At 39.1% G+C, this 13,720-nt stretch overlaps 1 long non-coding RNA gene across 9 annotated transcripts in view; it reads left to right on the forward strand.

The window, feature by feature from the left end:
* LOC131273456 (uncharacterized) overlaps positions 1-13,720 on the forward strand; it is a 407,742-nt gene that overhangs the window by 313,319 nt on the left and 80,703 nt on the right. The window lies entirely within an intron of this gene.

The following is a 13,720-nucleotide window of genomic DNA, read 5'->3' on the forward strand; positions in this document are numbered from 1 at the left end:
AATAGCCTTAAAATAAGGGTGGTTAATAATCCTATTAATGAATTTCAGAAAGCAAATGAAAAGTCCTTGAAAGCTATGGAAGATCTTTTCTAAATTATGATTGAAACAAATTAAACAATTGAAATATATTCCAGAACCTAGCATTCAGTATGCTTTTAAGATTACTCACAGTTTTAGAATTTTATTAAAGAGAAGTTTTAAACCTTATGTAAAGGAAGGAAAAAGAACATTCCTGGAATAAACTATAATGATTTCAATTTTATTTAACTTAGATGTAATCTCCCTACATTTATAGAATGCCAATTAAATAAATATTACATTAAGTCTTTAAGACAATGAAATTCTAAATTCATGTTTAATGGAATTAAGTTAAACAGAGGAAATGTAGATCTGCCCTCTCTTTAATGAATAAAGTAAGCTTCATTGGCTGCTAATTGTCATTTTTTTAAAAAGATTTATTCCCCCCACCTTTTTGTTTTTGCACTCACATGTGCTTCCCGTGTCTTTTCTTTAAGAGGCTCTGGGAACCGATCCCAGAACCTCCAATGTGGGAGAGAGGTATTCACTTTCACAAGCCGCCTCATCTCTCCAGTCTGCTGCATCTCTCAGTGTCTCTCCTCTGTGTCTCACTTTGTCGTGTCACCTTGCTGCACCAGCTGTGCGCAGCATGGGCTGTCAGCTCTCCATGTCAATGGACTTTCAGCTCTAGAGTGCTCAGGCCAGTTTGCCTTTACCAGGAGGCCCTGGGAATTGAAGCTGGGGCCTCCTATATGGTAGATGGGAACCTGGTCACTTCAGCTACATATGCCTCCCTAATTGTAATTTAATAAGCTTATTTTAATGTGAAGTATCCAGTCCATGTGGTTGTGGTAAATTATATGGAGTTTGGAAAAGCATCTTCTAAACTGAAGCATTTAAGTGACTAATTCCAGGAAACCATTATTAATTAGAACTGTACATTGATATTACTAATAAAGGGTAACTTCATAGCAGGGAAACCTATCAGAGGCCACCTCAATCTGCATGTTAAAGTGGTGGTATGGAAAGATTCTTGATTGCTTTGGGAACCCTTAGTTTTCATAAAATACTGGAGAAAGTAGTTTCTCCTATACTGCTAAAGTAAAATACCTGTCTTTTACATAACTTGGCAAAAGTAATATCATTTAATATGTTATAGAATATATTGGAGGTATTTAGGAAGTATGTAAAGATCAACAATATGGAAGTCTATCTCTTTTAAAATCGCTTGAGCATCCAAACCTGGCTGAAATACCCTGCATGTTGCCTGTCCATTTGAGTTGTTGGCCAAGTTGGTCACTGACCTCTGCAAAATAAAGGTGTCTACCAGATCTCTGCTTATGCTCCTGAAGAGGATGAAGAGTACATTGCAGCTTCAGACTCCTGCAGCAGCCATCGATGGATTGCTAATGGCGAGATATACAATGGACATTGCCTCCATAGTGGCTCCATAGTGCCTTCATAGTGTCGAAGGGCACTGTGCCCCAGGCACGTGAAACACTGGAGCCTTCCCTTCCTAGTCTCTCTCTAAGATCAACTATGCTGCAGGACGCTGGCTGTGTGAAGGACTCACCACGTGAAGCAACAATGATCAGAGTACTGTGAGTAGAACTTAAACACAATTGGCATTATGGCCTGCTCCCACGGGGAGGTAACATATATGGTATTGCAAACCTGGAGCTTAGATCTATTAACTGCAGCTCAAAGAGGAGTTTGTGCATTGATTCATGCATTGATTAGTATGAAGTACTTACCTACATCCTGATGAATATGATAATATCTCTTCAATTCTAGATCATATGCAGAAGGTTTTTGAGCATGTTAAAAATCTTGGTAAATGTAATTCATTTTATAAGTAGGTAAGGAATGTAGCTGTAAGATAAAGGAATGGCTCTCTTAAGTACCATCTTTATTTTCTTTGCCATGTGCTTGTCTTGCTGCCTATACTGTCTCTGTGAGTTTCTGTCTAGGGCAGTCCCTCTTCACACCTCTCCTAGCTGTCCTAAGCATAACCACTGCTTTAGGAACTGGGATTGAAGTTCATACTGAAACCTAGCAGGTCTCCTACAGTCTCTCCCTGGAGTTAACCAGCAGCATACAAGACTTCAAGGAAGAATGCTGTTTCCATCAAGTTTGGGAGGAAACAGCCTCTGAAGGTACCTGTCCTTTCTCACTCTTGTGGTCTAGTATGTCATGACTGCACCCCTTTTTGGTTCTTTTTGCCACCATCTTCTTTGTCTCCTTATTGGGACCATGGATTTTCAAAATTCAAATTAAGTTTATTTCTTATGGATCAATGCCTTATTAATCATGTGGGGATTTCATCCAGTTCCAACCAGGATGCAGACCCATTTTTCCTCAAACACAATAGAATAGCAAGAGAGGTTCATGCCCTGTCAGGCAGGGACTACTGCCCTAACCAGCAGGAAGCAACTACAGAAGAATGGCCTTGGCCCCTCAGCACCCCTTTAAGAAGAATGGCATGAACTCTCTGAGGGTGAGTTGAGACAGTTGAGTACAGGGAAATGAGATGAGCCACAACATGGCCAACAGACAAGGCATTGTCCTTGACTTTCAGGTTCCAGTTGGGACTCTTTCCTGGGCTGAGGGGAGGCACTGCATATTCCAAAGAGTACTCAACTTTGGCTCCCATTATTGGTGGGATAACCAATAGCAGCTTGGGCCCTTCCCATTAGCATTAGTAAGGGGAGAGAAAATTAATAGCCTTGAAGATGACCACACAAGCCAGAACTCACTTTCTCTGCCTAGAGGAGCCAACACCAGTAATGGTGCTTATTTCCATCCTCTCCATTTCTCAGCAAGTTCTCTTCTTTCTCCCATTTCTAAATAAAATCTTTTTCCTGGCCTGACTAAAAAAGAAAGAAACAAAGAAAGAAAAAAGAGAGATTCCACAAAAGATGCTGCAGATGCAACTGTGAATAGGGTTTAGTGACTTCTACAAATGACAGTCCACATAGCAGCAGAATGTCCCCAGGGTACAGGAAGCCTGGATGTGCAATTCTGAAATCCCAGAATGTTACCCCATTAGTAGGAGAACAACATTTTCATGGTTTGAATCCACACAATTCCGAGTAATGTACATGTTTTCAAGATGCTCAAAGTAAGAGAATCAAGGTGTCTTGTGGCGGGCAGGATTTTTATGTGTTGATGGAAAAATTTGAAATACCAGTAAACAAAATTATACCTATTCTTTCTTGCTAGAGGTTATTTCTAAAATAAAGTGTTTAAATACAGTATGCGCAAAACTTACTGATGAGTTTTTGGACCATGTGCTATACATAAGTTACTTTGGCAGATCTTTTGTGTGCCTGCTAATAGGAAAACCAATTGTTGATAAAATTGTAGGTCCTATTAAATGACTCTGAACCTATAGGATTGGGAATCTATAGCACTAGAAATAACGTTTTTTAAAAAATCTAAAAACTGCCACCATGAAAACCAAATTAAAAGACTAAATAAAAAGGAAACTGAAATTCAAATGCCTCATATGAATGATAAGAGTCACTGAAAAGGCAGCATTAAAATACAATGAGAAATTAAAATTTAATTGTAGGAGTAAAATACTCATAAATATAAGCTTAAGTTCAGAAATAAAATGTATTTGAAGGATATGTAATTGAAAACGCCTTTAAAGATAATTGATTCTGAAAATATATACACATTTAAAGGTAGCACCTAGACAAGATGGCAGTTGTTCCCTTCCAAAATAAAAGTTAAACAAGGGGCAATAATAATCAGATTGAGAAAGAAACTAGAGAAGTACAGGTGCAGTGGAGAAAAGGAGTATGAAGACCCATACCTAAGAGGATATGAAAAGATCTTGCTGGGGAAGGAGGAAAAGGGTTTGATGTTGACTATATGGGAGTCCCATCTATTGTATATGTGACCTTACTGTAATCTAAATTTTTTTGAAGACAAAATTAAAAATTAAAAATTTTTTTTAAAAAAAGTGTGTAGGCACCAAGGAAAGAATGGAAGTGATTGCCTTGCCACTGTACATACAGGGTAACAGCTATTACAGTGATGAAAGGCAAAATATCAAAACCAAAGTTTTATGATATTTTTCAATTTTTAGTACCCCTGTTTTTTACTGTATTTCAGATTTTCTAAATTAATATGAATTTTGTTTCTAATCTTGAAACCTGTTACTATTTCATTTTCGTACTGATCAAATTTGGCAATATATTATGCTTCATTTTTGAAGAAATTTTGAATCACAGTGGGGTTCAACTATGGCAGGGGAGGAACACTGGTGTGGGGTGTCATTGATGGGGGGCACATGGTTGGGAGGGAGTTCTGGGCATGTATATAGGCTATATAAAAATGTTTGGGTATTCGTTGGATATCGTCATAGTAGGTAGAGTTACAAACAACAACTGAGGGAGTGCTGAGTTGCCAGCTTGGGGAGCTCTGTCACATTCCCCAGCAGAACAGCAACAGTCCCCCTAGTGCACAGGCAAAGACCAGTGAAGAAAGATGATCCGATGATGGGCCCTTGGTACTGATGACTATGTTTATGAGCCTCTGTGCTTGAAATTCCAACTAGGCCTAGAGCTACAGGGTGCATAAGAGTTACTCCTGAGAGCCTCCTTGTTGCTTAAATGTGGCCTCTGTCTATGCCAATCTCAGCATGCCCCCAGCATGGGACATGACTCCCGGGGTTGAGCTTTCCTTGCACCAAGGAATTACTCCCAAGCAGCAGCTAGTGATGCAACTAGAAAAATGCCTTGAATAAAAGGGGGAAATGGTAAAGACAAATGAGTTTATATGGCTAAGAGACTTCAAAATGAGCGGGGAGGTCATGGGAGGGGTTGTGCTTATGCACACCTCAGCAGGATCCCAGAGACAGCTAAAGTGGATAACAACCCCTGGTAGTGGTGCTCCTGAGGGCTACAGAGGAACACATGTTCTACGGTCATGGCAGATGGCTCTGGTGTTCAATGCCTTGCCAGTGGACCCTACTTTGGAATTTGTGCCCCTGAGCATGATGGAGTTGGACTCACATGTGACCTCTCTACACATGCCTCATCTGTCACTTGTGCTGAACCTGGAGTTGGTATATACTCAGTAGACTTGAATGTCTGGGCAGTCCATGTGCCAGTTGGGCCCTGAGCCTCAGCGGAGTTGTGGCACCTTAATCTCCGTTTCGTTGGACTTACTCAGGTCAGCTAACAGGGAGGTGAGGATGGTGAACCACCACACCAGGGAACCGAGAGAGTCTACAACTGCAAGCAGGAGAATTGTGTCCATCAGCTATGTGGGATCTAAGCCCCCTCTCGATTTAGAGGTGGAGTGGACATCACTATCCCAGGGTGCACAGGATGGTGGAATAAAATATGGATTAGAGTGGACTTACTGGTATTCTACTCTAAAACTGTTTTGACTCTAGCAATGGAAGGAACTGTATCATTGATGTGGAGACAGTGTACAGGGGAGTTGCTGAGCACAGGGAGAGGAAGGAAGCAGTGTGATATGGGGGCATTTTCAGGACTTGGAGTTGTCCTGAATGATATTGCAGGGACAGATGCAGGACATTATATATCCTGCCATATCCCACTGAATGGACTGGGGGAAAGTGTAATCTTCAATGTCAGCTATAATCCAGGCGGTATAGTAGTGCTCCAAGATGTATTCCCCAATGCAGTGAGTGTGTCCCTGATGAAAGAGGTTGTTGATGTGGGATGAGTGGGGTGTGGTGGGGTGTGGCATAATCAGAATGTCTTATTTTTTAAATTAATTTATTTATTTCTCTCCCCTTCTCCCCACCCCAGTTATCTGTGATCTGTGTCTATTTGCTGTGTCATCTTCTTTGTCCACTCTGTTGTCAGTGGCACAGTGAATCTGTGTTTCTTTTTATTGCATCATCTTGTTGTGTCAGCTCTCTGTGTGTGTAGCACCATTACTGGGCAGGCTGCAGTTTCTTTCATGCTGGGCAGCTCTCCTTATGGGGTGCACTCCTTGCACGTGGGGCTCACTTACTCGGAGGGCATCCCTGCGTGGCAGGGCTCACCTTGCGTGCACCAGCACTAAGTATGGGCCAGCTCCACATGGGTCAAGGAGGCCTGGGGTTTGAACTGCAGACCTCCCATGTGGTAGGCGGATGCCCTAACCACTGGGCAAGTCCGCCACCCACAGAACCTCTTATTGTTTTAAATTTTTAAATTTTTATTTGAGTTTTTTTAAAGATACATAGATCACAATAAATATTACATTAAAATATATAAGTGTCTCCCATGTATGAGGGACCATAGATATGGTGAGAATCATTAGAAAGAAACTTCTGGTTGTAAAGGTGCACAATTCAAAATGAGTGGAGTAACTGTGAAGGTTAGGCTAATGTGTCAGCTTGGCCAGGTAATTGTGCGCAGTTGTTTGGCCAAGCAAACACTGAGCTAGTTGTAATATAAGGACATTTCTGGACTTTAGTCACCAGTGAGTTTACTGCATAGATGGCTGATTGCATCTCCGTCAGTCAAGGAGATTGTCATCAGCAATGAGTACTGCTTTATCCAGTCAGCTGAATGCCTTAAAAGGGGAAGTGACTCCAGCATTCCGGGACAATTTCCCAGCTCCTGTTTGGACAACCACTGTCTCCCAGACACTCATCAAGAACCGTCAGTGGGCTTTCATCAGAGCCCTTGCTTTGCAGCCTGCCTGTGGAACCTGGGCTTGTGCATCCCCACGGTCATGTGAGAGACTCTTATAAAATCTCTTACTATTGGCAGATATCTCCTATTGATTCTGTCTCCCTAGAGAACCCTGACTAATGGAGTAACCATGACGATCAAAAAGATGTCAGAATATTGAATTCTAACGTAGACTCACAGGTATTTTCAATCTAAAATATGGTATGTGTACTCTCAGAAAATTGGATGTTAAGTAAAGGATTATGTCTCAAAACTGGTCAGAATTATGTTGAAGGAATACATTTTATTCCACTATTTTCAGAAACAGAGAAACATTTTAAGAGAAAATACGTGTCCCAAAACTCCCAGAGCCATTTTTCCCACATTTTTATTATGTAGTGCATTAATCTCATGAAATGTTGAACTTGAGGAAAGTTCCCTACACCAGTTTTCCATGAAAACTCTGTAGGGAAGACAATATTCAAGAAACATTCTAATCAATGCTATACCAGTTATACTTTTTTATTATTTAAGCAAAATATTTTAAAGCTGTAATATACTAATTTATGTTAAATTTTATTTCTGAAAGAATTATTTTTGTCATTTCTGTGTTTAGTTTTCATATCTAAGGGTGAAACTTTTGAAGTGTTCTTTGATCTTATCTGCCACAGTGACTTTAGTTCATAGTTCTGTGATTCTTCTTAGATTTAAGTCTTCATGGTCCTACCATAACTATTTTTACCGAGATAACATAGAATGGTAGATCTAGTAACACGTGATCTGACTTCTACACTTTTAAAAATTGTGAATAATTTTAAGTGGATTTATCTTTTATGGAATTTATTTTGCATATTACAAATAGTCCGATTATTTTTGGTCACAGTTGGAACTTACAAGTATCTATAAGCTATTTGTATGATGGTTTCCCATGGTATAAGCTTTTACTCACATATAAATATATCTCTGGCTTTGGAGGAAGGTGTAAGTCAGGAACGGGACCAAAGAAAATGCCTGAGCAATTTAAACTACTGCTTGGTATCATTTTGAAGTGACTTTGTACAAATCTAGCCTGTAGTCTTGGAACATGGACCAGAGTTTCATAGAAACAAAAGAAATAAATCCTTTGCCTTTAGTAAGTTTTAATAAGGAAATTTCCTTGGACACCAAGTACCTTTTAGTATATAATACTCACTGTTACTATAAATACCTATTTTTATATCACACTGACACAACAATTTACTAAGAATAACTTATTTCCTAGTAAATGTTTTAAATACTTAATTGGGAAAAATGGTCTCTTAAAGGTCTGATATATCTTTTTTTTTTACCCCATTAATATTGGATTTTTCTATGTAAATCTTTATGTGTATGTCTCAGATGTGCCTGGTTCATTTGGTATCATTATAGGAGTGATGTGCATTTGTTTCTTTATACTTTAATTTTTACTCATGTTAGACATCTTGTGTCAAGGTACCCAAATCCACATACATAGGTCATAAAATATTTAAAAATATATAAATTCCTTCCAGTGAATGATATACATATCAGTTGTGTGTTTATTTGTAACTCTTCATACAATAAGGGTTGAATACTTCAATTTCTATTTGTGATTCTTTGCTTTTCTGATAGTTCAAGAGCATTCATTTTGGTACATTTTCATCTGAGCTCTGCAAGCACTTACCTCATTCAAAAGCAAGGCTCTCATATGTCTTGAGAAGCACTGGAGAGAAACTTGAATGAAAAGGAAGACATGATTGTAAGTTTGGAATGCTGGGATAGTATTTAGAGCCTGGTCCTAAATTTATTGCATGACTGTGAGCAACTTTCAACGTATAGGACAGCCAGACATTTTGCTGTTGCTTGTAAAATATTATATATAATTATGTAAGTGTGTGAAATGTAACGAGCTGAGTGAGGCAATAGGAGATACGAAAATAAAGCTCTAGTGCTTTCTCTCCATACATCGAAAGGACATTGGGAAAGGAGGAATCAGGTTAGCTCTTAAATGGTGTGGGATGTAGTGACGTCACATGGCATCTACAGTCCATCTCTTGCAGTATCGGTGAAGACACTCCAGTTCTAATAGGAGAAATTGGGTTATACAGGCAGGCAGGATGGGGAGCTTCCCTCCTTCCCTGACTTCTGCATGTGCACAGGAGGAGGCAAGTGTCACCAGACAGTCTGCTGCAAAACAGGCAGCAGAGTACACAGCCAGGGCTGGAGAGCAGAGTGAGCACCTGTCAGTGTGCAGCCTTCTCAGGAGGGATGGGCTGCTGAGAGTTCAGGAATTCTTTCCAGGATTAGAAATGGAAAAACCAGGTATTGGTGTTGTTTTGTCCTGTCACTAAGAAACTTTAAAAATTTTTACCTTGGGTGGTGGAACTTCTGCCTAGATGACAGTTAACAAATTTGGTATCCAAATTTTGGATGGGCAACCCCCATCCAAAAAAACCCACAGAGCGTATATACGACATCAAGCAAGACCATTCCTTATATCTGCCGAATAAGATTTAAACCCCCTCTCATTCTTAAGCAGAGTGGACGTCATCCCCAATACCTCAAGACTGAGGGATAAACAAAGTGGGGAGGGCAACCATGGACCACTGTAGATTTATTGCTATTGTAGTTATTAGCATGTGTAACTGAAGAACTTGTAAAATTGATATAAAATAGTAGTTACCAAAGGTCATGAGGGGAGGAGTAGGGAAGAATAGATGGAACATGAAATTGCTTTAAAGCTGAAGCAGTTTTGTTAGTGTGTGTGCAGTGTCTCTAAAGGAGCTCCCAGATAGCCTTTTGACCTGCACCCCATGGAGCCCCTGCCGTGGCAGCCACCTGTTTGCCATTTCCTTCCTGGCGGGAAAATGCTTAACCCTGGTAGGATGGCATGTGGGTTTGCCAGTGAGCCCCAGGATTGAGTGGGACAGGTTTTGGAATAAGGGCTAGGAAGAGACCTGGGTTAAGCATGCCTTTCATTAACTACTTAGAAAATGAAGTTTACCAGGACCTTTTAACATGTTCAGTATCCCTCTGCAGATGATCTAGAACAGAAATGTCTCATTATAATCGCTAGGCATATAGGTTCTGTGCTTAATACTAATTAATGCAGCAACTACTGCATACGTTTCTTTTTGAGTGGCAATTAATAGATCTAAGCTCCAGGTTTGCAATACCATACATGTTCTCTCTCCATGGGAGGAGGCCATAGTGCCAATTGTGTTTAAGTTCTACTTATATGTCTCTGGTAATCATTGCTCCACTTGGTATGCCCTTCATCCAGCCAGCATGTTGCAGCACCATTGACCCTAGAGAAGAGCTAGGAAGGCAGGCTCCAGTATTCCACCAGCCTGGTGCATGGTGCCCTTCAGCACCATGACACCGTGCCAGTCTGGAGGTGATATCATTGTACATCTCGCCATTTTGAGCCATCGTCAGCTGCAGCAAGAGTCTGAAACTCTCCCCCACTTTTCTCCATTAAGAAAATCTTTGATTAGTGTGGTACATTGGTTCCAATTGTTGAACACATATTGAAGCATTGATACTGAGCATGAACTATAGTTTACATTCTGCTCAACACAACTTTATAGGTTATGACAAAATGTGTAGAAGGCTGTATCTGTCATTGCAGTGTTATGCAGGACAATTCCAGTGTCCTGAAAATGCATCCATGTTGAACCTATTCTTCTCTTTTCCTCCCCCTCAGGACCTCTGGTGGCCACTGCCTTTACAATGGTCAAAGTAATTTCCATTGCTAGAATAAAATAGCAATAAGTCTTTAATTGTCTACTACTAAGTCGACTTTAGTCCATTGTTCACTCCCCAATCTTGAGGATTTGGGGATGGTGATGCCCACTCTTGTTTCTAATTGAGAGGGGCTTAGTTCCCATGGAGCAGATGGATGGAACCATCTTGCTTGCAGCTGCACACACTCTCTGTTCCTTGGGATGGGTGTTGTCCACCATCATCTCCTCGTTACTTGTCCTGGGTGAGTCCAGTGAACTGGTGAGTAGGTGTTGCAACTCTGCTGAGATTCAGGGCTCAGCCAGCATGTGAACAGACCAAAGATTTAAGTCTCTGGGGCATGTATTTAAAAGTATAGTGCTAATTTTAGTTTTATACTTTCAAAAAAATGCTTTTAATTCTGAATTAGTGATATATTTTATTATGACACCCTTCTTTTGGTATGGTTGAAGGACTACACTTCTCTTATTCTATGTAATGTGCTTTTTGTGGATGGTGTTTTGTTTTGTTTTGTTTTGTTTTTTGGATGCTGAGAATGAATTTAGAGGACTTGGAATTTTTCTATTGGAAAAATTGGGGTAGAATAAATAAGTATCCCTTGTCTACAATATTAATCCTTGATATGATCCAGTAAATCTTTCTACATGCACTTGTAAGTTTTCATTATCCATTTATCTATCTATACCTACATAATTCTTTTTGGTGAAAATATTCTGTAGTTCTAATGAACTAAGAAGAGTCAAAACAGTGATTCAAAACCCAGTGTTTCTTCTTACTCTATCACATTGTTTCTCAAAGTGATTAGAAAGTCACAGACTTTCAAAGCCATAAAAAGCCCCTTCCTATGACATAGATTCTTCCTGAATCATTGCTTTTTCTTGATTTCTGCAGCCCCATTGTTCAGATCCTCTTGGACCCTTATTTCTCCCTCCTTTACACTTCCTCCATATTCGCAGTTTAATGTTAGTGGTCAAGGCTTTTTACTTTTGCTTTTTACCCTCTCCAGTCTTTTTCCCTTTGCAGATCCCTTATTTACCCACATTTACTTGTGCTTTTTATACAATTACCTGCAAATCTGTAACTTAAGCATTGGTTTTTCATCAATTTGTTTGAATCCAGCATCCACCTTTTTTCTTTGGTAGCTTTTACATGAATGTCCCCTCTTTGGGTCTGATGTAATGTGTCTAAAATGTAATTTCTTATCTTTCTGTGAATCCAGAGGCCCTTTTGGAACTGATCTTGACTCTCACCTGGGATTGGAAACTCATATGTCATCCTTCACCTTATCCCCACCTTAAAAAATGCAGCATTTACTTCAGTTCTGAAAATTCTGTCCTTTTTAAAATTCTTAGTACCACTTCATTGCCCCATGTATTAAGAGGTATTTATCTTTGCCTTCAAGATTTTTTTTATTAGAGAGGTTGTAGATTTCCAGAAAGATGCATAAAGTGTTCCCATTTCCTGCCCCCATTTTAAACATTTTACATTAGTGTGGTACCTTTGTTACCAACAATGAGTAAATATTATTATCATTGTACTATTTTTTATAACGTTATCTCAAATTCAGAAAAATATAACAGAAAAATGCAGCTCAACAAGTTATGGATACATTCCTCCTAAAAACTTCCATCTCATCTTTATCTGGTCTAATTGCAAATTCTAACTCAGTTGTTCCTGTAGTGTTCATAAAGATACAGAGATTAGTTAAATGTCATAATTATGCAATATTAATGAAAAATAAGAGAAAAACTGCTTAGTCCTATTCATATTTCATAAAACCAAATTCCTGTCTTTTTTTTTTTTAGCCCTGAGCATTAATGTAGTATCAACCTTCCTTTTGGTAGAAAATCATCCCAATGGTGTTAATTATAGTTCCAAATAATTTGTATTTTTCCATTGTATCAGCACATTCTTAACATGTAGTAGAAGCCCATTGCTCTATCTTACTAATCACAATCTCCTGCCAAAATCATTGTTCTACATTCCCAGTATTCTTCAGCTGTCCTCTAACTAACCTTAATTTTCCTAGACACTGTTTTTGGCCACATTCTCATTCATAAATCATCAGTGTTTGTTACATTCATTATAATGTGTTGCCATCAAGTTCAAGCATTCCCATATATGCATTTTACCTGAATAAGTATTCTATATATACCCAGCATCATCTTCCCCTTTTCATCCATTCCATCTCCCACCTAACTTCATTTCATAGTCCCAACTCCATAAGTCTATTCATTGTATTTTGATCGTGTTAGGGAGGCCATAAAGCGTTTGCCCTGTTGTGTCTGGTGCCTTTCCTCAACCTAATATGCTCAGTGTTCCTCCCATTGTTTTTGCTTCCGCAATTGATTTTTTTCTTCTGAATAATATTCCACTGTATGAAAATACCAGATTTTGCTTATCAATTCATTGGTTTATGATTACTTAGGTTTTTCCATCTTTTAGCAATTGTGAAGAATATAATTGTCCTATGAATTATAGTCCTGTTTCCTTTAGGGTTCACTGTATTGTGTAGTCCTATTGTTTACTTTTAATTTTTATTCTATCAATGTATATACCACCCCAAATTTCCCCTTCTATCCACATTTAGATATATAATACAGTGGTGTTAATTATATTCCCAATGTCGTGTTACCATCACCACTGTACATTACCAAAAGTAAGTGATCTTTTCACTTTCCAGTTTCTTCCAGTCTGTAATAGTTCTATTCAGTTTGGATAGAAAATGGTTCACTTCATAAATCAGTATGGAAGTAGGCAATAATGAAAGAATTGAGGTATCAAAAAGACTCAAGACTTGCAAAGCCAAGTGGCAAAGCAATATTATATTTCAGAGAAGCTTTTAAGAGTCATGTAGGAATTACCATTCTCTGCCATGAGGGGTCAGTGCCATGTGCACCTCCCATACACCACCACCATGCTGAGTAAGAGGGAGACCGAGCCCAGAGTGATGACTTGGAGAAGAAAGGGTAGAAGACTTGCTTTCTCCATGCACAGCTTCACTCTCTACTTGTAAAGACAGGAAAAAGGAGGTCTTCCAGTGAGTTTTCTGGCTTGTGGAAGGGAGACAGCTACAACAGAAAACCTGGGCAAAACTGAAAGCAAGAAATGAAAGTAGGATGAAAGCAATCTTTCCCTCAGCATTATAGATGCCAATAATGTACCTTCTTATGCTTTAAGCAACAGAACATTTTCAGAGAGAACCACGCTATCACTTGAGTTGTGGATCCCTTTGAGTCAGATCATGTAGAGTTATAGAAAAAGAATTGGATATTTCCAATGTAGATATTCTGAACTCTTTCAAAACCAGATAT

The sequence above is a fragment of the Dasypus novemcinctus genome, chromosome 15 (genome assembly GCF_030445035.2).
Source record: "Dasypus novemcinctus isolate mDasNov1 chromosome 15, mDasNov1.1.hap2, whole genome shotgun sequence".
NCBI lineage: Eukaryota > Metazoa > Chordata > Mammalia > Cingulata > Dasypodidae > Dasypus > Dasypus novemcinctus.